Below are 20746 nucleotides of genomic sequence, written 5' to 3'. Positions count from 1 at the left end.
TTCGTATGCCAGAGTTCCTTGTATACAGTAGCTGACTGAATCCCCACAACCCCCACAACGTAAACAGTGCTGGAGACGGGAATTGGACACTCAGACACATCAATTAATCTAACCAAGGCCACACAGCTAGCAAGTAGCAGAGTCAGGAACTAGATCTTGTCAAGCCTAGATCTGGCTTATTCTTTATGCTACAGCAATTCTGCAAAGAAGTGTGTGTGTAGAACTTGAAAAAAAAAACAAATTGCATTGTATTTTTAAATTTGCCATTTATTTCATGTAAAATAAACTGTCTGCTCAAACAAATCCCTGTGTATTACCCTCCAATTTCATGGACGACAGCTGAACATAAACTTAATTTTGTTCTGCTTACAATGCTGATCTTTTACAAACAACTTGTCTTATTAGATTATGTCCCTGACCTTAAATATTTATTTACACTCAATTCCCAGCATAGGATTCAGATACACAAGTGATGAGAGAAGAAAGGAAGAAGGAAATGAGTCAGGGAAAGAACAAAACAAATGACTGGAATTAGGAGTCAAATGATTACAAATCTCTGCCTAGAATAGGTAGGCTTAAAATCACAATGAGAAAAAAAAAATCACAATGAGAAATAATATCTCAGGATTTCACAAATAAATATGCCATACTTTTTTGTAAGTAAAACCCTCTATACTATTTTAGGGGAACAAAATTTGCTACCCCAAAATGTCTGTTTGGCATGAGAAATATTTCAAGCTGAAAATAATCAAGGCCCAAAAGACTCAGGAAGAAACCTTGACCTTCCCCTCAGCTGCCTGAAGAGTGTAGACAGAGGATCTGCTCCAGGAAGCCTCACCGTAGGAATCCACAACATGAATCAGATGTGTAGACAGGGAGGAAGCCAGCAAAGTCTGCTAAAATTCTGCTCTGTGTCCCACTGACTCCACTGGCCCAAATCTTTGGACTTCCATCTCCAGGTGAATTACCTTCTCCCCTTTGACGTCCCAAACCCACACCCACAACATTCTCTTCAGTTTAAGCTAAAGGTGGTGTATAAGGTGAGGGTGTTCAGTCTTACTGGGCATCTCTCAGGGGCTGCTGTTCTTCAGTCTCTCAGCCATGTCTAACTCTCTGCCACCCCATGGACTGCAGCACGCCAGGCTTCCCTGTCCTTCACTATCTCCCAGAGTTTGCTCAAACTCATGCCCACTGAGTTGGTGGTGCCATCCAACCATCTCATCCTGTCAGTCACCCCCTTCCCCTGCCTTCAACCTTTCCCAGCATCAGGGTCTTTTCCAATAAGTCAGCTCTTCCCATCAGGTGGCCAAAGTACTAGAGCTTCAGCTTCAGCATCAGTCCTTCCAACGAATATCCAGGGTTGATTTCTTTCAGGATTGTCTGGTTTGATCCCATGCTGTCTAAGGGACTCTCGAGAGTTTTCTCCAACACCACAGTTCAAAGGCATCAATTCTTCAGTGCTCAGCCTTTTTTACTGTCCAGCTCTTACATACATACATGACTACTGGAAAAGCCATACCTCTGACTAGATGGACCTTCATTGGCAAAGTGATGTCTCTGCTTTTTAATACGCTGTTTAGGTTTGTCATTGCTCTTCTTCCAAGGAGTAAGCGTCTTTCAGAGTCATGGCTGCAGTCCCTGTCCACGGTGACTCTGGAGCCCAAAAATAACGTCTGTCACTGTTTCCGTGCTTTACTCATCTACTTGCCATGAAGTGATGGGACCGGAAGCCATGATCTTCATTTTTTGAATGTTGAATTTTAAGCCAGCCTTTTCACTCTCCTCTTTTACCTTCATCAAGAGGTTCTTTAGTTTCTCTTCACTTCTTGCCGTAAGGGTGGTATCATCTGCATAACTGAGGTTATTGTTATTTCTCCCAGCAATCTTGATTCCAGCTTGCACTTCATCCAGCCTAGAATTTCGCATGATGCACTCTGCACAGAAGTTAAATAAGCAGGGTGACAGTATACAGCCTTGATGTACTCCTTTCCCGATTTGGAACCAGTTCACTGTTCCATGTCCAGTTCTAACTGTTGCTTCTAGACCTGCACACAGGTTTCTCAGGAGGCAGAGAAGGTGTCTGCTATTCCCGTCACTTCAAGAATTTTCCACAGTTTGCTGTGATCCACACAGTCAAAGAATTTAGCGTAGCCAATGAAGCAGAAGTATATATTTTTCTGGAATTCTCTAGCCTTTTCTATGATCCAATGGATGTTGGCAATTTGATCTTTGATTCCTCTGCCTTTTCTAACTCTAGCTTGTACATCTGGAACTTCTCAGTTCACATACTGTTGAGGCATAGCTTGAAGGATTTTGAACATTACTTTGCTAGCACGTGAAACGAGTGCAACCGTGCAGCAGTTTGGGCATTCTTTGGCATTGCCTTTTTTGCGATTGGAATGAAAACTGACCTTTTCCGTCCTGTGGCCACTGTTGAGTTTTCCAAATTTGCTGGCATCCTGAGTGCAGCACTTTCACAGCATCAGCTTTTAGAATATGAAATAACTCAGCTGAAATTCTATCACCTCCACTAGCTTTGCTCATAGTGATGCTTCCTAAGGTCCACTTGACTTTGCATTCCAGGATGCCTGTCCCTAGGTGAACGATGATACCATCATGGTTATCTGGGTCATGAAGATCTTTATTGCATAATTCTTCTACACATGTACTCCCAGGGGTACATGTTATTAAACGTTTGTGTGATTTTCTCCTGTTAATCTGTCTCAGGTCTATTTAATTCTTAGGCAAGCCAGAAGAACATAGAAGGGTCGAAGAAAATCTCCTGGACAAAGGGTTGCAGAGAACGTGGCCAGTGTGTTCCGCGTCAGGCAGTCTTAGCCATGCCTGACACGGCTCTGCATTGTTCACATCAAAACCAGGTACGGTGTCTAGAAGCTTGCCTAGTCGTGGATAGACAGAGACTGTCGTGCATAGTGAAGCAGTCAGAATGAGAAAACCAAACATCATATAGTAGCATTTATACGGGAATCTAGAGAAACAATGCGGATGGACTTGCTTGCAAAGCAGAAACAGAGACAAAGGTGTAGAGAGCGGACGTGTGCATACCAAGGCGGGGAGAGGGGGCGGGTGGATGCGGAGGCTGGCATATGCACCACTGACACTATGTCAGTTAGACAGGTGACTAGTGAGACCCTCCTGTGCAGCACAAGGAACTCCACCCAGTGCTCTGTGGTGGCCTGATGGGAAGGAAATCCAAAACAGAGGGGACATCCATACTCCATGAAAAAATAACTTAAAAAAACTTTGTGAAAGAACTATCAACAGCTCCTCCACGTGGACACATCTCAAGCACTGCAAACTTGCCAGCTGCGGTTCAGTTTTACTCAGTCTATCGGAAGTAATTTTTAAGGGAAGGTTAATTTTTAAGGCTAACTTTTAAAGGAATTCTCACTGGCATTATTTACAGTTCGTTGTTACCTAACAAGTTATTTGTGTACTAGGAATTTTTCATCGTTAGCAACGATATACATGAGGTTTGAATACTTGATCAATGGGCTATAACCTTTTTTTAAGGATTCACTAGCTTATAAGGGGCGTTGCTTCTTGGCCACAGCCATAAAATATTTCCTGGAGTAAATAACGGCATGCACATGGCATGGTCGGGCCATAAGAACCTATATTCCTCCCTAGGCCAAAATGAAATACATTTCCTCCGTCTGAATTGAGTGAATACACTGGGAGAGATCCTGTAGCCACGTGGTGGTTCTCTGTCCAGTACAAATGACAGAAAGCAACGTTCACTCCGGCACTCACTTAGCAAACTGCCTACCAGGCACAGCCTTTAAATATGCCCTCCAATGACCCTTCACCTTTTACCCTTTGGATGAACTTATTAGGGTCAGTATCAGCGAAAGCTACAAGAGAAGAAAGGTGCGTTTCCTGTGTCAACACCTCCATTTTACTGTAGGTTACATCATTCCAGCTCCAAGACCACCCAGCCCCCCCACCCCAAGCTGGTCACCCTCACCCTTAACCTTGTGGCTCCATGCTCAGTCCTAATCTACACCCCCGCCTCCATCCTAACCCACACAGGTCGTGAACGAACATCAGTAAGGCTGGGCAGTTGCACACCACCCCCGCCTGGAGCAGTGAGATATTTACAGAGGCACGTGAAGACCAAAGCATTCATTAGAAATCACGAAAATGGAACTTCCTGGGGACCCAGGGGCTAAGACCCCATCTCCCAGTGCAGGGGCCCAGGTTCGATCCCTGGTCAGAGAACTGGATCCCACATGCTGTGACTAAGAATGTCCACCATGCTGCAACTAAGGCCCTGTGCACCAAGTACATAAATATTTATTTTTAAAACAGGAAATCACAAAAATGCTTTGACTCAAGGGCCATGGTGCTTTCCAAGCCACCATAAAGTGGTGACATAAATCAACACACCAAATTTTTAGAGTGACGATCAGAGGCACCTTCACTGCCACTTTGGAAGCAGAAAAGGGATGAACTGAAGTGAAACTCAGTCAGGTCCAGCTCTTTGTGATCCCATGGACTGTAGCCCACCAGGCTCCTCTGTCCATGGGATTTCCCAGGCAAGAATACTGAAGTGGGGTTGCCACTTCCTTCTCCAGGGGCTCTTCCCAACCCAGGGACTGAACTCAGGTCTTCTGCATTGCAGACAGGATTCTTTACCATCTCAGCTACCAGGGAAAAGGGATAAGCCACACTAATATGACTTTGGGTAGAATGCAGTTTCCCCAAACCCCCTTCCTTCATTCAGTTCCTCCTGAGACCGTCCAGGCACTGTGGTGGGTGCTGCAAGCTATATGGACCACATTACTCTTTTCCGCAATAGTCAAATTATACTGGGGACAGACACCTATACCAACAGTTACCATATAGCGTGACAAGCATTTAACAATTAAAGTTACCTAACACGGATGACGGGACCAGGCTGTGCAAGGGAAGGAAACAAGGGTGGGAGGATTCCGGGAAAGGTCTCCAGAGGAAAAGACGTCTGGGCTTAACGCCTGCCAGGCAGAGAGAGGGCACGAGGGATGGGAGGAGGCCGGTCAGGAAGATGGATGGCAGGAGGGTGGGAAAGCGGGTCTTCAATTCAAAAGATTTCGTCTCTATCCCTCGACCCAAGGAACTCTGGCAGCCTGAGAGGAGGCCAGGCTCACATGGGCTGGCTCCCAATTTAGAGCAGAGCTCCAGCTCCTGTTAATACCACTGAGGCCCCAGCCGCTGAACCCAAGTTACCACATGCCTGCCCTCCTGGGACAGCCTCTCCCCAACCCGACCTGTCAACCTGGCTGACTCTCACATCCAGAGGGTTCTAAGAAATGGGCAAGGGTGCCCCCAGGGTTTGTTGTTTTTTTCTCACAGAATTACCTCCAAACAGTGTATTCCATTACAAAATTCAAAACTCTGGGCCAATTCTGACCACATATTTTGAGGGGCACAAATCCACATCCCCTTTGTTTTTCCAAGAAAATCATAATTTTAGAGCTTGCTTCCAGGCTTCCAAATTTCAGTTCCTATTTCAGTTTGGTTTGTATATTCAAACCCTGAATACAATGGGCCCAAGTCAAAAGTTTCTGCTCCCAAAGTGGAAACTTGTCCTCCCTGGTGGATTTGGTGAGTTTGCAATCTTCCCAGTGTGGTGTGGCGCTGCTTTTACAAATGATGAGCATGAAAATAGTTCTATCTATCTCTATCTAGGAGAATCAAACAGGCAGGTTTATTAAAACATCGTGGAAGCCACTAATGAACGGAGACTCGGAGCAGCAGCAGCCGCAGATGCTGTCCGTCACACGTCCCGGGAGCCGGTTAGACACCCTGGACGCTCACCAGCCATGTGGCCCTTCCTACCACACCCTGCACTTCCTTTCAAGAAAGGACCTAAAGAAAGAGAGAAAGGCTGTCACAAAACTCATCTTTTATCACTCTGTTCTTACATCTTCTCAGTGGAAAAAAAATAAATAAACGTTAGAGCGTGGGGCTTTGTGGGAGCAGATTTTAATGTGCATAAGCTGCAATGCCAAGTCACTCAGTCGTGTCCCGTGCTCTTCGACCCCATGGACTGTAGCCCGCCAGGTTCCTCTGTCCATCGGACTCTCCAGGCAAGAATGCTGGGGTGGACTGTCCTGCCCTCCTCCTGGAGATCTCCCCACCCCAAGGATCACGCCTGCGTCTCTTTCACCTCCTGCACTGGCAGCCAGACCTAGCGCCGCCTGGGAAGGCCGGCTGGGAAGGGAAGTGTCCCGGCTGTAATGATGTCAGACGGCACCGTCCAAGGCTTCACGGGAGTCTGCATGGCAACACGGTACTAACTGTGTCATACCGGCTTATTTAACCACCAGGGCACGGCTGATTTATGTGCAGTGGCTCATTCTACTCTCGCTGGACAAGGCCAGGAACAACAGAAAGTGATACCTTAACATTTTATTGCTCGCCCCAAAACACTGCACACACCGCAGTTTTATGCCAGTCAGTTCTCGGATTAACTGGAAGACACAGACCACCCAGAATGCTTGAAGATGTCTGTCCAAATATCACGTGCTCCAAAGCAAACAAAAAAGTGATATTAAACAGCATGTTACCAAAACCATTGTTAAACGAGACGACTTCTGACTATCCGAAGGAAGAAAAGACATTTTTCTTCTTCATCATTTGAGGACAGAAGGAAAAATGTCATTTTGAAAAAGCATTGAGTTCCCTAGTTGAGCAACTCCAGACGGAGAAAAGGATGAAATTACCTCTGAGAAGTAAACTCAAGTGGTTTAATGCTATAAACCACAAGTTTCTACCAGAACTGTATTTAAAAATGGTTTCATAGCTCCAGTCTGGATTCCCTTCCCTGAAAGTCGAAGAAGACTTAAGGCACACCTGACTCTATCTTTCCACTCATGAAACTGCCAATTCCACGCACGACGTTGCGGAGGGTCACACTGAAGCTCAGTGCGAGGCACAGGGGAAGCAACGTGGGAAGTTCAGCAGTGAAGTCACAAGACCGTCTGCTTTACTGCAAAACGTTCAGTATTGGGTTTCCATAAAATTATGAATCTTGAATTGGGTTATGTTTTGTCCTCTATCAAATACGTACGCTGACCTGAAAGAGCCCTGCAGTTTCATACCTGCTTAAGTGTGGCTGAAGACATCTGATCACAGAGCATGAGGGTTATTAGAAACCTTAGATAATCACTTCTTTCTTTAATGACGGGGAGAAACTGAGATCCAGAGAGGCCCTCCCGTCGATTCTCTCCTTCCCGGCTCCCAGGCCCCTTCTTCCTCCTCATCAGTCCTCAGCTCACAGACTGACGCCTGTCCCCGACTTCATCCCCATCACAGGAACTCTTCCCCGCCTCCTCCCCGACACAACTGCCTTTCCATCTGGGAGTTTCTCTTCCCATCCCTCCACGCAGTGGTCCTGATTTCCTCACTGTCTCTGGTGCCTTTGCCTTGGGAAGCTCTCCTCTTCGAGCTTCGCCTCCAGTGTTGATGGCCAGGGCTTTAATACGGATTCTGTAACTTCTCCATCCACACAGGCTCCACCAGGCAGATCCAACTCTTCCGCAAAGCGCTGTGCACCCAAACCTCGCTCCAGAGCATCAGGCCCCGGTCTCCAAGGGCCGGCCTGAACCTCTGCCCTGCCTATCACACAGATTTCTCAAACTTGCCATGTCCCAAATGGACGGCCTTCTAGCCCCCACCTCAAACCCCTCTCCCTCCCAGGTTTCCTAAATTAAAGAATGGCATTCTAGGTGTCCAAGCCAAACACCGACATCTCATCCAAAACTCCACCCTCTCTTCCCTTCCTCAACCCCAACACTCAATGAATCAGTAAGTCTTATAGATCTTATTTATCAAATGCTTCTCTGCTCCTGGGATTTCCCTGGAGGTCTAGTGGTTAAGACTCTGCACTGCCCCTGCAGGGGGCAAGGTTCACTCTCTGGTCAGGGAACTAAGATCCCACATACCTCACGATGTTGTCACAGAAGGGAAAAAAAAATGTTTCTTTGCTCTGTCCACTTATCTCTATCTCCACTGCCTCCATCCTAGCCCAGGCCATTGCATCAGCCTCTGAATGGTCCCCCCTCCATTCAATTCAGACTCTTCCCCAACATATCTTCATCAGAGCAGACAAAATGATCTTTCTTATCAATTTCATTGCTAAATCCTTTCTACGTCTCCCCAGTGGTCTTAAAATAACACCAAAATCCTAGACACGAGTGCTGAGGCTCTGCGTTGTCTTGCTTCCACCCGCTCTGCAACAGGCGCAAACGTCGCCTCCGTGGTTCTCGATGCAGCTTTTTTATGCATCCACTTCCTCCAGAAGGCTTAAAAACATGTAGACGCACGTGCAAGCATAGCCCAGAGATCAGTGATGTGCTCTAATCCGGCCTCCTTTCTTTTGCTGCCCTGATTCTGCCATATCACCAGGATGGATCTGCTCGTTTCTGCATACACCCTGGAGGACCAGAGAAATAATTACTGGTTTCTAGAAATACAGCAGCTATTTCCGTTTTCTCTTGACACTTCTCTCGATGCCCAAGTTCTACAAACCAGACCCTTCCACAGAAGGGAGCTCTTGCCATAGGAAATATCTGAAGTCTCGTTAGAATATGAAAGTGCCACAGAGAGCAAGGAATAGAGGGAAGATGAGAGAAGCAGTATCTCCTCTTAAGACAACTTCCCATCCAGACCCTGCCAACAGCAATCCTAAGATCACAACTAACAAACTCAAACTGCCAATGGCTTACCGAGTGCCTCTTGGGAAAAAAAGCAGTTGTTAAGACAAATATACCAGTGGTTCTAAAGAATAACAGAAACTTTTGAGAATCACTGAGAGAGCTTCTGTAAAGTACAGATGGCCTCAAGTAATCCCTGAAGCCTCTGATTCAGTAGGTTCTAGATAATGCTGGAGCACACATGCTTAAGGCCTCCCAGGCCATTACGATGCACGAAACACTTAGGAACCACTGAGAGACACACCTGTAATAAACGCCTAGGAAATGTGCTCCAAGCGTCCTCCAGAGTGTCCGTGCTCTGCAGCTGCCCTAAGAAGCCACAAGGATTCCCGAATTCAAACTCTGGAGGTGAAGATTTCCCAGAGCTTCAGGAAGCATTAGCAAGCCAGCCATCGGGGTAACAATCCACAGCCAACCCCTCCCTCATCTGGAGACACAGGAAATGCCAGGATGTACCTCTGAAATAAACAAACAAGAATCTACAAAAAGAAAATAAATCAAGACAGTTACTATCCTTGCTTCTGATGAGAGAAAAAAAACGGGTGATTTTTTTCATTTTTCAGATATTTCAAGAATGTACGTTTTAAGGAACTTTGCAGGTGTTTTTCCAGTTTTTTGATATGCTACTTTTATAGTGAAAAATAAAAGTCTTTGGATTAACATATTTCTGATCAAATCTTTGCTCCGTTACTTACAAGTTGTGCAACAGTGGGCAATCTGCTGACTTCTTTTGAACCTCAGTCTCCTCTGATGTAAACATTGGAATAATGCTAAGCAGGAAAAGGGAAAGTTCTCCAGTGAGTCAGACTGGCCCACAGGCGGCTGCAGAAGGGGCGTGACTTTCTAGGGGACAGGAGAGTGGAGGGTAGATTAGAAGTGTGCCTGGCAGGGGCACTTTCCAAGGAGGGCTGAAAAACACTCTGTACTGGCAGGAGTTGCAGCTAGAGACTAAATAAACAGATAAACCAAAAAAACACTAACAGTTCATGACATTAACCCTCTGGTTTACGCTTAAGGCTGGGCCATTCCACCAGCCGCGCCTCAGTCCCTAACAGAGTTTTATGGAGCAAGAGATAACAGAGAACAGAAAAAGTGTTTTTAAGTGCTTTTAAAACCCTTAAAAACATCAGTCACATGAACGCTCATATTTCTCCTGGAGAAGTTACTTGAAGCAGCCAGCAAACCCAGAACACTAAACCAGACTGAGAGAACTTCGGGGCGAACACAACAGGGGTACCTCCCAAACACACCCATGAAGGCTGGGCCAAAGACCATCGAGGGACGCAGAGGCTGGGAAAGATGCCTGCAGACCAGCGCGGGTGCTGAGCTCCAGGGCAAGGCTGCGTGAGCTTCACCCCGGGTTGTATTAAGCTGGTCCTATGCCCACAAGGTTATTTCACATGTATGTAAAACTGCTAGCACATACTAAGAACACAAAAGATTTTCTCTTTTCCTTCATACACCATTTATCCGTTGAGTGGGCAATTGTCCAGGAGAAGAAACTGTTACCCTTCCACGCTTGAAATACACAAGACTGTCAGGCCCTGGTAGAGAGATGCCAAAGACGCTTCATTACTCCTCCTGTCACTTGAAACAACTCTTATCTGTAGTGCCAGTTGCTGACTGCGTTAAACCCCAAAGGATGCAGAACATGTTTATTTTGCTTTTCTGTTGCAGAAGACAGCGAATGAGGCATGCGTGCTTCTGCGTAATGTCCGCTAACACAGAGACAGTCAGGCACAGGGGCAGCACCCAGCCAGTCACAGACCAGTGAGGAGTACGCAAGGAGCCAGGCTTAGTCTTCTGCCTGATTCCCCGTCTCGGCAGGGGAGCTGGAAGAGCAGAGGTGTCTCCGCTTCCCTGAGGTTATTTAGAAGTAGTGTTTCAACCTAAACGTCCATCAACAGATGAATGCATAAGAGATATGGTACGTATATATACAATGGAATACTACTCGGCCAGAGAAAAAGGGCAGCTTAATCATGCCATTTGCAACCACTTGGATGGACCTAGAAACCATCATACCAACTGACAGGAGAGAGATGAATATGCGGTATTATTTACATGTGGAGTCTAAACGATGACACAGTGAGCTTCTCTACGGAACAGAAACAGACTCCCAGACATCCCTTTCCTCACAACAGAGAACAGACTCGCCACAGGGAAGGGCAGGTGGGGAAGGGATGGAGTGGGACTTGGGGATTAGCAAACTAGTATGTAAAGAACAGATAAACCAAAAGGTCCTACTGTAGAGCACAGGGAAATATATTCAACAGCCTGTAAGAAACCATTATGAGAAAGAATGTATATGCATATATAGACAGAGATGTGCGTGTGTGTGTGTGTGTGTGTGTGTGTGTAACTGAATCACTTTGCTATATAGAGCAGAAATTAACACAGCAGTGAAATAAATTATACTTCAACTTAAAAAATTAAAGCAGAAAAGTAGTGTTTCATACACATTATGCTGAACATCCCTATGATATTGGGGCTATCTACCCAACATCTCTTTCCTAGGAACTCTCTGCCATCGGCATAATAAAGTCCAGAGCCACTATCTTAACAGAGGTTCACTGCAACAACTGACTCCGGGAGTGGCTGCCAAGGCAAGCTGAGACAACAGGTCTCCTCCAGAATTGGGGACAGTAACAAAACTTGAGGATAGCCCCTCGAGTTTCTTCGCTCCCCGTTATGAGAGATGAACCTGTGCAGAGTGAGAGGCAGGGGCCGGGGTACAGCCTGGTTCCAGCTGCCTGAGCCCCACTGCAGCCCTGCGCTTCCCAAGGCCTTGCCGCTCAGGTCTTCTTGACCCCAGGAGAACTCCCTTTATCTTGCCTTTGATGTTGTTGTAGTTTGGGTTTCTGTTTAAGTCAGCCTGCGTCCATGTCTGTGGCATACATCCTGAAGAACTTGAACTAATACTTAATGATCAAGCTTCCTAGCTTAGTTATCTAAGTGAAAAAAATGCTGCTGTCGTTATTCAGTTGCTAAGCTGTGTCCCATTCTTTGAAACACCATGGACTGCAGCACACCAGCCTCCTCTGTCCTCTAATCCCTCCCAGAGTCTGCACAGATTCATGTCTATTGAAAAATCATTTGGTCTGATCTTATTTTTAGTCTCTTTCTAGAAGTATTCCTAACCATCCAACCAGGGATATTAGCACTACCTGGTCTTACTTACATACTGTGAACGCAATAAGTATACTGCATACAATTCAACAGACAGACAGTCCCTGACTTACAACAGTTTGACTTACGATGAGCAATACACACTCAGCAGAAGCCGTACTTTGAATTTTGTCCTTTCTCCTGGGCTAATGACACATGGCGTGGTACTCCCATGTGATGCTGGGCAGTGGCGGCAGCCACAGTGCCTCGTCAGCCAGGTGATCTTGAGGGCAAACGACTTACACCCTTTCTGGCTTTCACTTTCAGTACTGAATAAATTACAGGAGATAGTCAGCACTTTATTATAAAATAGGCTTTGTGTTAGATGGTTTTGCCCATCTGTAGGCTAATGTTAGCGCTCTGAGTGTGTTCAACATGGGCTAGTCTGAGTTGTGGCTTCACCGGTGGTAGAGATTCCACCTGCCGATTCAGGAGATGGGGATTCGATCCCTGGGACAGGAAGAGGAAAATGCAGGAAAAGGAAATGGCAACCCACTCCAGTATTCTTGCCCGGGAAATCCCACGCACAGAGGAGCCTGGCGAACCACACTCCACGGAGTTGCAAAAGAGTCAGACGTGACAGAGTGACTCTAGAACACAAGGCTGAGCTGTGATGTAGGTCAGGGTGTTGAATGGATTTGAGTTGATAATTTCAACTATGAGTTTATTAGAACATAACCCCATCATAAGTCAAAGAAGATCTGTAGTGGTTAAGAACCTGAACTCTAAAGCCAGACTGAAGCTTTGAATCTCAGCTCCACCTGTGGATTCTGTGACATGCCAGCCACATCCCCCATTAGAGCTAACTAATTTCATCCCCTGGCTCTAGGGAGTGGTGCCAACAGCAGCTGCCTAGGAAATGCCTTCTACAGAAGAGAAGACAGTGGCCTCACCCAAGGTCACAACCCGTTTCCAGGGACAATTTGCACAACAGAAAAGCAAGCCCTGCTCCTCCCCACCCTGGCTCATCCCGTCTCTGGAAAACTGCCAGACCTGCCCCAGAACTCCCCATGAAGTGACGTCGCTCAGTCGTGCCCAACTCTTTGCGACCCCGTGGACTGTAGTTTACAAGGTTCCTCTGTCCATGGAATTTTCCAGGCAAGGGTGCTGGAGTAGGTTGCCATATCCTTCTCCAGGGGATCTTCCCGACCCAGGGATCGAACCCAAGTCTCCCGCATTGCGGGCAGACGCTTTGCCGTCTGAGCCACCAGGGGTTCACTAAAGCCTCTGCTGAGACTGCATCGTACCCCGACTTCTGCCCAGCCCTGCTTCCTTCTCTGCCCCCAGGGAATAATCCCGGGAGCGCACCCTGACATCTCGCGTGTGCAAATCTCCAGACCACAGCCCACTTCCTGGGGCAACCAACCCACAACAGCACACTTGCTGTGAGATCCTGCAAGTCACTCAGCTTCTCTGTGCCTCTGTTTCCCCACCTATAAAATAAGGGTGATAATATGACCCACTTCACAATAATGGGAAGAGGATTCAATGAATGAATATGTACAAAGTGCTTGGGACAGGGTGGCGTCCTGCATGATGCGCCACCACTTAACTCTCACTCTCATACTTACCGCACAGTGACAAGCTGCCTCTTACTTCCTTTTTACACGAGTGAAATTGATTATAAAGATTAGACTAATTCCCAAGGGACCCTAACTTTGAACACAAAGAAGTTCAGGCTTTCCAAGTCCCTGAATCATTTCCCTTCTGATTTGGTTCATTAAGAGTCCAAGGATGTAGGCCCTTGGGGCTCACAGAAGGAGATTCATCTTTTAACTGGCGCCTGTGCCTGAGACAGGGCGACGGGGGTTAGCCTTGGAGCCTGGCTTTTGCCAATCTGTTGTTTTTGTAAGTGGTGCTTTGTACTTGTGCCCAGAGGTGCTGACGATGAGTGCATCGCTATAAAACTCAGCATAAAACATGTGAAATCGAGCCTAAATCATAAATGCGAAGCTTCTAACAGCAGGTAGATCTTATGGCCCTAACTTGTCTTAAACTGGCATGTAGTATGGCTCTTGGCATCACTTGGAGGCTGTATGCAAATCAAAGGTGAATATGTGCCCAGATGGTGAAATGCAGCTCCAAAGTGAGGTCAGTATTAATCAATGAGCTCTCACCATAATTTTTATGAAGGGATACATTTTCTTTTTATTATTCTGTAGTGAAAGATAAGTAACATGTTTTATACTTGCTTTCACCTAGAAAGTGATTAGTGACTATTTGAGTGAAAGTTTCCTATGAATCCAAGGCAAAAAAAAAATGGAGATTCTGTTAGCAAAAAAGAAAAAAAGGCAGGATCTGAACCACACAGAATGTGCCCCTTCCACAATTTAAAGTCATCACGGGCCGAGGGTCCTGCTATATCAATGAGGTGAGAACGGAGAGAAAGCAGGTATCAAAGGAGGCCAGCTGGCTGCAGCTTGGAGAAGAGGGTCTCCTGGGCAGTACTGTGGATTTTAAAGTGAAAAGCGTTAGGCACTCGGTCATGTCCGACTCTTTGCAGCTCTATGGACTATAGCCTACCAGGCTCCTCTGTCCATGGAATTCTCCAGGCCGGAATGCTGGAGTAGGTAGCTGTTCCCTTCTCCAGGGGATCTTCCCGACCCAGGGATCAAACCTGGGTCTTTTGTACTGCAAACAGATTCTTCATCGTCCGAGCCACCAGGGAACGCCTAAGTCCAAGACCATAGATATGTCGATAACTCCCACATCTACATCCATATCCTCTCTGTAAAATATGAGTCTCCTACCAAAAGCTTCCTTGAGTGGCAAGTAAGTATGTCAAATATTGCATGATGCTTGACTTGTCCTCAAACCCTGCTTCTCCCTTGGGTTCCTCCTCTCTGTAAATGACACTAGTGTCCTTGTGGTTGCTCAAGGCAATGACCTAGGCCTTACCCTTGGTTCTCGACCCCCAGTTAATCTCCAACCATACTCAGAATCCACGTGCTGCTTCCCGTCTCCAGCACTACCTCCTGCATCCAGCTCCCACGTCACACTCTCCTCCCAGGATGCTCCAGCCCTGCTGGCTTTCCCTCTGCCCCTCGACCACCAGCTCTCTGCCCTTCACTCTGATTATCTCAGGTCACCCCAGCTTCATGCCTTTTCTGAACTCCTTCCTTTGCCTCAAGGGCGAGAACTCCTAGTCCGCACCTCAGAACCTCCTTCTTGCCACTCGAATCTTTGCTCATCTATCTCCTCTCCAAATATACCTTCCCCAATCATCCAAAATAAAGAAGACATCAAGAACCTGGATCTCCTTTAACTTGCTGCAAATTCCTCATTTCCATCTGATAGTTTCCATTGTTTATTTATCCAGCAGCTTATCATCCGTCTTTCTTATCAGACTGCATCTTAAAGAAAAGAGAGCAACTTCCCCAGCGGTCCAGTGGATAAGAACTCACCTGCCAAGGCAAAGGCCATGAGTCCAATCCGTGGTCTAGGGACATTCCACAGGCCATGGGGCAACTAAGCCCGTTCTCCACAAACACCGGGCCCATGCTTCAGAGCCGGGCGCTCCTCAACAAGAGAAGCCGCCACAAAGATCAGCCCCCACACTGCAAGGAAGAGGAGCGCCCACCAGCTGCCACCAGAGAAAGCCTGCGTGCAGCAACAAAGACCCACCACAGCCAAAAATTAATTAACTGATTTTCAAGAAAAGGTATCACTAAAAAAAGAGAGAGAGAGAGAGAAAAGGAACCCTGGCTGTCTCTGTTCCCACTGAATACCCAGTGCCAAAAGGAGTGCCCTGCCAGAAATACAAGCTCAGCAAACATTTCTTGAATGAGTGACTGGGAGGTAGTCACTGAAAACTGGACAGTCAAGTCTAAGGCCAGAGCTACTTGATAAAGGAAGGCATGTGTCAAGCCTGCCATACTCTGGGTTCTATGTTCACCGCATATGTGTTTTATCTTATTTAATCTAATCCACATCTCTCTGAAGTGGACTGTGTTATGATCATCTCAAATGCCTATGTCAATGAAACAAAAATTCAAGGACGTTAAGTAATTTTCCCAAGTTCAGACTGCTAATAAATACAAAGATAGATCTGGCTGTAGAACCCAGACCCTTCCTACAATCACGCTGGTTTGCTATCAGCTTATAGTCTTGTACTTGTTTATCTTTTTTATTGACAATGGGAAACAGGCAATCAAGATGAAAATTATTTTTCCACATCATACATGTGCAAAATTTCTCAGATTCCACTTTTATCCTATGCAAAGAATTACCAGTTCTCTGTTCTTCATACTAATCAAGGAGAAAAGAGATTTGTATAGGAATAAAGTTCAATAGCAAAAATGTATTTTATATTTGTCTCTGGGAAAGAGACAAACGTATTTTTAGCCCATTGAGCTAAGCTAACCTCTGGCTGAAGCTTGTGGAGAGACAGGCCGGGCTCACGCTTCCTGCATTTCTCTTCGCCTCTTCCTGTCCTTCTCTTCCTTCCCTCACCTCTTCCTTCCCTCGCCTCTTCCTGTCCGTCTGGCCGCTTCTCCCCCTTCTCCCACTCCTCCTCTGCCATCTCCTCTCTCTTTTTCTCGTTAATACTGCTCCTGGAATTTGTGTCATACATGTTATCTGGGGAGCACAAGCTGGGGGAACCACAGACAAGAAGCATGGCATCTCCGTGCTTCAGTTTCTCCCAGTATACACCCCACAGGATCCCAACTGGTCCCACATTTGCGGGGATGGTGGGGAAGAAAAGAAAATCTGTAGACCAGTCCAGAGTTCCCAAAAGTAAAACAGAGGTCCATAGATGGATACCAATTCTCCATAGATGGATTCTGTTGCATCTCTGGAATGTAGAAAGCACAGCACATTTTTACAAACAGGACCGTTTTTATCTTTTGGCCCACTACACGTGAAAAGAGGGGGTGGCACCAGATGGCCTCTAAGACCCCTGCCAGCTCTAGCCTCCCAGGAATCAACCAGCAGAATGAATCAACTCAGGCTTTGAAGTAAAATAGACTTAAATTGCAACAGTGACTATCTCAGAACCTCTATTACTCTGTAAAACTGACATAATAAATGTACTTCTCATCGTGATTATAGAAACCAATAAGGCCTTGCTACAAGGACCAGCACATATATATTTAAGAGGGGCCCACTTTGATTATTATGGGTTGAATTGTGTCCTTCCCCCAAAAAAAGACACACTGAAGCCCTGAACCCTAAATAACTCAGAATGTGACCTTACTTGGAGACAGGGTCTTTTCAGAGGGAATCATGTTGAAATGAGCTCACTAGGGTGGCCTTGACCCACCATGACTTACGGAAAGTCATGATTTTAGAAAAAGAGAAAACCTGGACAAAGAGATAAACATGTGCACAGGGAGGATGCTGTGTGCAACGAAAGCAGAGATTAAAGGGGTGCACCTGCAAGCCAGCAACCCCACAGATGGCGAGCAAAGCCCTGGAAGTGGGGAGAGAGGCAGGGAACAGGTTTCTCCTCGCGGCCTCAGAAGGAGGCCGCCTCGCCAATGCCTCAGTGGTGGACTCCCAGCCTCCAGAACTGAGAGACGGTACGTGTCTGCTGTTTAAGACACTCAGTCTGTGGGACTTGGCTACAGCAGCCCTAGGAAATGAAGACACGATTCTTAGAGGCTACTTTCTCCTGCTGTATTTGTAGTATCTTTTCCACCTAGAAGTCAAAGTTTTTCTCATATTTTTGACAGCAAGCTCAGTGAGCAAAGGATTTTAGAGTCACGAGTAATATAAAATGATATTGGTTATTATGATCTAAAATTCACTCTGACATTTTCTATGCTGTTATCTTCAATCTGGTGGTGACCTACTAAATTAATGTCACAACCTGCCTGAGAAACACTAAGCCGGACCTCAGACTCCTTCAGAACAGAGAGTCTGCTCTGTTCTCCTTCCTCTAACCCAACACTGGACCTGTAGAGAGCAAATAAACCTTTGATGGTTGACTCTGAAGATCAATATATACTTGATACCTTTTTATGCCACTACTTGGGGTTTTGTTAATAAACCTCTGCCAAAATATTCAATGGCAGCAAGAATTTTGAAATGGTTGTTTCCTAAACAGAAACACACTCACAGACACAGAAAACAAACTTAACGGTTGCCAAAAGAGAAACTGGGAGGGAGGGATAAATTAGGAGCCTGGGATCAGCAGATATGCACTACTATACATGAAACAGAGAACCAGCAGGGTCCTGCTGTATGGCACAGGGAACTCTATTCAAGATCCTCTGATAAACCATGATGGGAAAGAATCTGAAAAAGAATATAAACGTATATCTGAAGCTCTTTGCTATATGCCAGAAACGAATACAACATTGTAAGTCAACTATACTCCAAGTTAAGAAAAAGACAAACTAGCTCTGGGAACTGTTCATGTGCCAAAACAAAGTATTGCTCCCCGGCCCCTGACACTGCCCAGGAGGACCCAGCAGCCAATGCCTCAAACTTTTCTCCTGGGGTTAGAACCACACTCCCCCCACAAAAACCCTCCTCCCTACCCTGATCCCCAAGGCAAACGTGGCAACCTCAGAGCTTCACCTCTGCAGCCTTCACAACATGCTCAGCTGGACATATGCTTTGAAAACGTACAAAAGTAAGACATTCTGACTATGTATTTCCACTGACTTCCATGGCCTTTCCCTAGTGCACGGTGGTGTGGGAGAAGGCTCAAGTGGCCTCAACTCTTCCTGTCAGCCAAGGAAGGGCTGAGTTCAGGATATACTTGTGGGTGTAGAGGGAACTATTTGCTCCCACTATTTGATTCACAGTCAGTTCTGAGGTAGTAAAGTTAATCCTCCAGTGGAAACATGGCTTTGGGGAATTCTAAAGCCCACTCTGCTAAGTCACTCAGCCAAAAGTTGCATCATGACGTCAATGCTTCCTATAGTCCCCAACACCACAGATGCAGATCACGGAGGAAAAGCATCACATCCCTCATATTTGAAAGAAACTGATAAAATTTTGCTAAATTTGACAGCACTCAAAATGCACATATTACTAACAAGTTGGAAGTTGAAAGAAACTTGCCAAATGACAAACAATGAAAAATTAATAAAGCAAAAAATTAGTTTAAAAGCAATAAATTAAGCAAATACAAAGAAATACCCATAATCTATTATAGAGGAAATATTTATGCATCTTCCTATTCTCTCTGAAATAGTAATTGAAAATAACATAGGCAAAAAATTGAGTGTAGTCAATAAAGAAGAAATAGATGTCTTTCTGGGACTTTAAAGGTAATAAAAACTCCCAGAGGTGTGTCAAGAAGTATAGCAACTGCCATGCTCAGGAACAATAAAGTCAGCTTCATGGCAGGAGATCTCAGAAAACCACACACACACACACACACACACACATACACACACACCCCATACACCACACACACACACACACACACACACACACACACACACACACACCCTTTCTGTAAGAAGGGTCTACCCTCAAGTGAAATGTATAGCTTTTGCAATTGCCAAGGATGTAGGGAAGATAGGTAGAAGATGGAGAAGGCAGATAAATACAAAAGGACTCAAGGAGGGTAGTGAAATGGAGGCAGAATACCTCAAAACTAACCAAGAGCAGTGATTTCTCTAAAGGGACGGCTATAAAACCTAGGCCAGGAAAGTGCGACTCATTCTTTCTCGAAAAAGTAGTAAAAAATTGGAATAACCTCCATACAAGAACTACAAGAAAAGTGAGAGGGAAGAGCAGCGAAATTTACCAGACAAAAAACATCCACCATGGAAAGGCTGTCACGGAAGAGAGGAAAAGAGTGATGAAATACTTTGCCACAAGTTTTTCTTTGAGTTACTTATCTAAAAAGTAAACCCATAAAGCAGAAATGCAGAAACTAGAGAACAGATTGTGAGAAAACAAGAGCAAGGGTGAGCAAAAGGATTGACATGGATGAAATATTGTGAGAACTCAAGGAAAAAGCTAAAAGAGAAGGGGCTTTAAATAAATAAGAACTAAATTAAAATGAAAGCAAGAGAAAATAAGAAAGCAAGAGGCTTCAATAGTATGTGAACCATGAAATTCCAGATGTTCAAGCTGGTTTTAGAAAAGGCAGAGGAACCAGAGATCAAATTGCCAATGTCTGTTGGACCATAGAAAAGGCAAGAGTTCCAGAAAAACATCTATTCCTTCTTTATTGACTATGCTAACGCCTTTGACTGTCACAACAAACTGTGCACAATTCTTAAAGAGATGGGAATACCAGACCACCCTACCTACCTCCTGAGAAACCTGCATGGAGGTCAAGAAGCAACAGTTAGAACCGGATATGGAACAACGGACTTATTCCAAACTGGGAAAGGAGTACATCAAGGCTGCAATTTGTCACCCTGCTTACTTAACTTCAATGCAGAGTACATCATGCGAAATGCCAGGCTGGATGAAGCATAAGCTGTAAATAAGATTGCCGGGAGAAATATCAATAACCTCAGAGGATGAGATGGTTGGATGGCGTCACCAACTCAATGGACCTGAGTTTGAGCAAGCTCTAGGAGTTGGTGATGGACAGGGAAGCCTGGCATGCTACAATTCATGGGGTCACAGAGTTGGACATGACTGAGCAACTGAACTGAACTGAAATTAAAATGAAAGCAAGACAAAATAACTATTGGGATGAGAATAGTGATTAATAATAATTATAGATATTTAAAAAGCAATCAAAATAAAACAAATAAGAGCTTATAAGTAAGAAGGAAAAATTGGGAGATGAAAGAAAAAACCAGGCAAAAGTTTCTACCATAATATGCAACCAACATACCATATCCTCAGATACTGCATCCACAGATTCAACTAACTGCGGATTGAACCTATTAGGGGAAAAAAAAATCCAGAAACTTTCAAAAAGCAAAATTTGAATT

The 20746-nt window shown here is 45.4% G+C and overlaps 1 long non-coding RNA gene across 1 annotated transcript; it reads right to left on the bottom strand.

Moving 5' to 3' along the window:
- Nucleotides 1-246: 246 nt before the first annotated feature.
- LOC121818058 (uncharacterized) lies at nucleotides 247-12849 on the bottom strand. The gene is made up of 2 exons (XR_006058163.2): nucleotides 8965-12849; nucleotides 247-8440 (listed from the first exon to the last, which is right to left on the bottom strand). It is a non-coding gene; the product is annotated as an uncharacterized LOC121818058 (long non-coding RNA).
- Nucleotides 12850-20746: the final 7897 nt, after the last annotated feature.

The sequence above is a fragment of the Ovis aries genome, chromosome 26, assembly GCF_016772045.2.
Source record: "Ovis aries strain OAR_USU_Benz2616 breed Rambouillet chromosome 26, ARS-UI_Ramb_v3.0, whole genome shotgun sequence".
Classification (NCBI taxonomy): Eukaryota; Metazoa; Chordata; class Mammalia; order Artiodactyla; family Bovidae; genus Ovis; species Ovis aries.
Note: the sequence above shows the minus strand (reverse complement) of the source record. Positions and strands in the feature narration are given on the sequence as shown.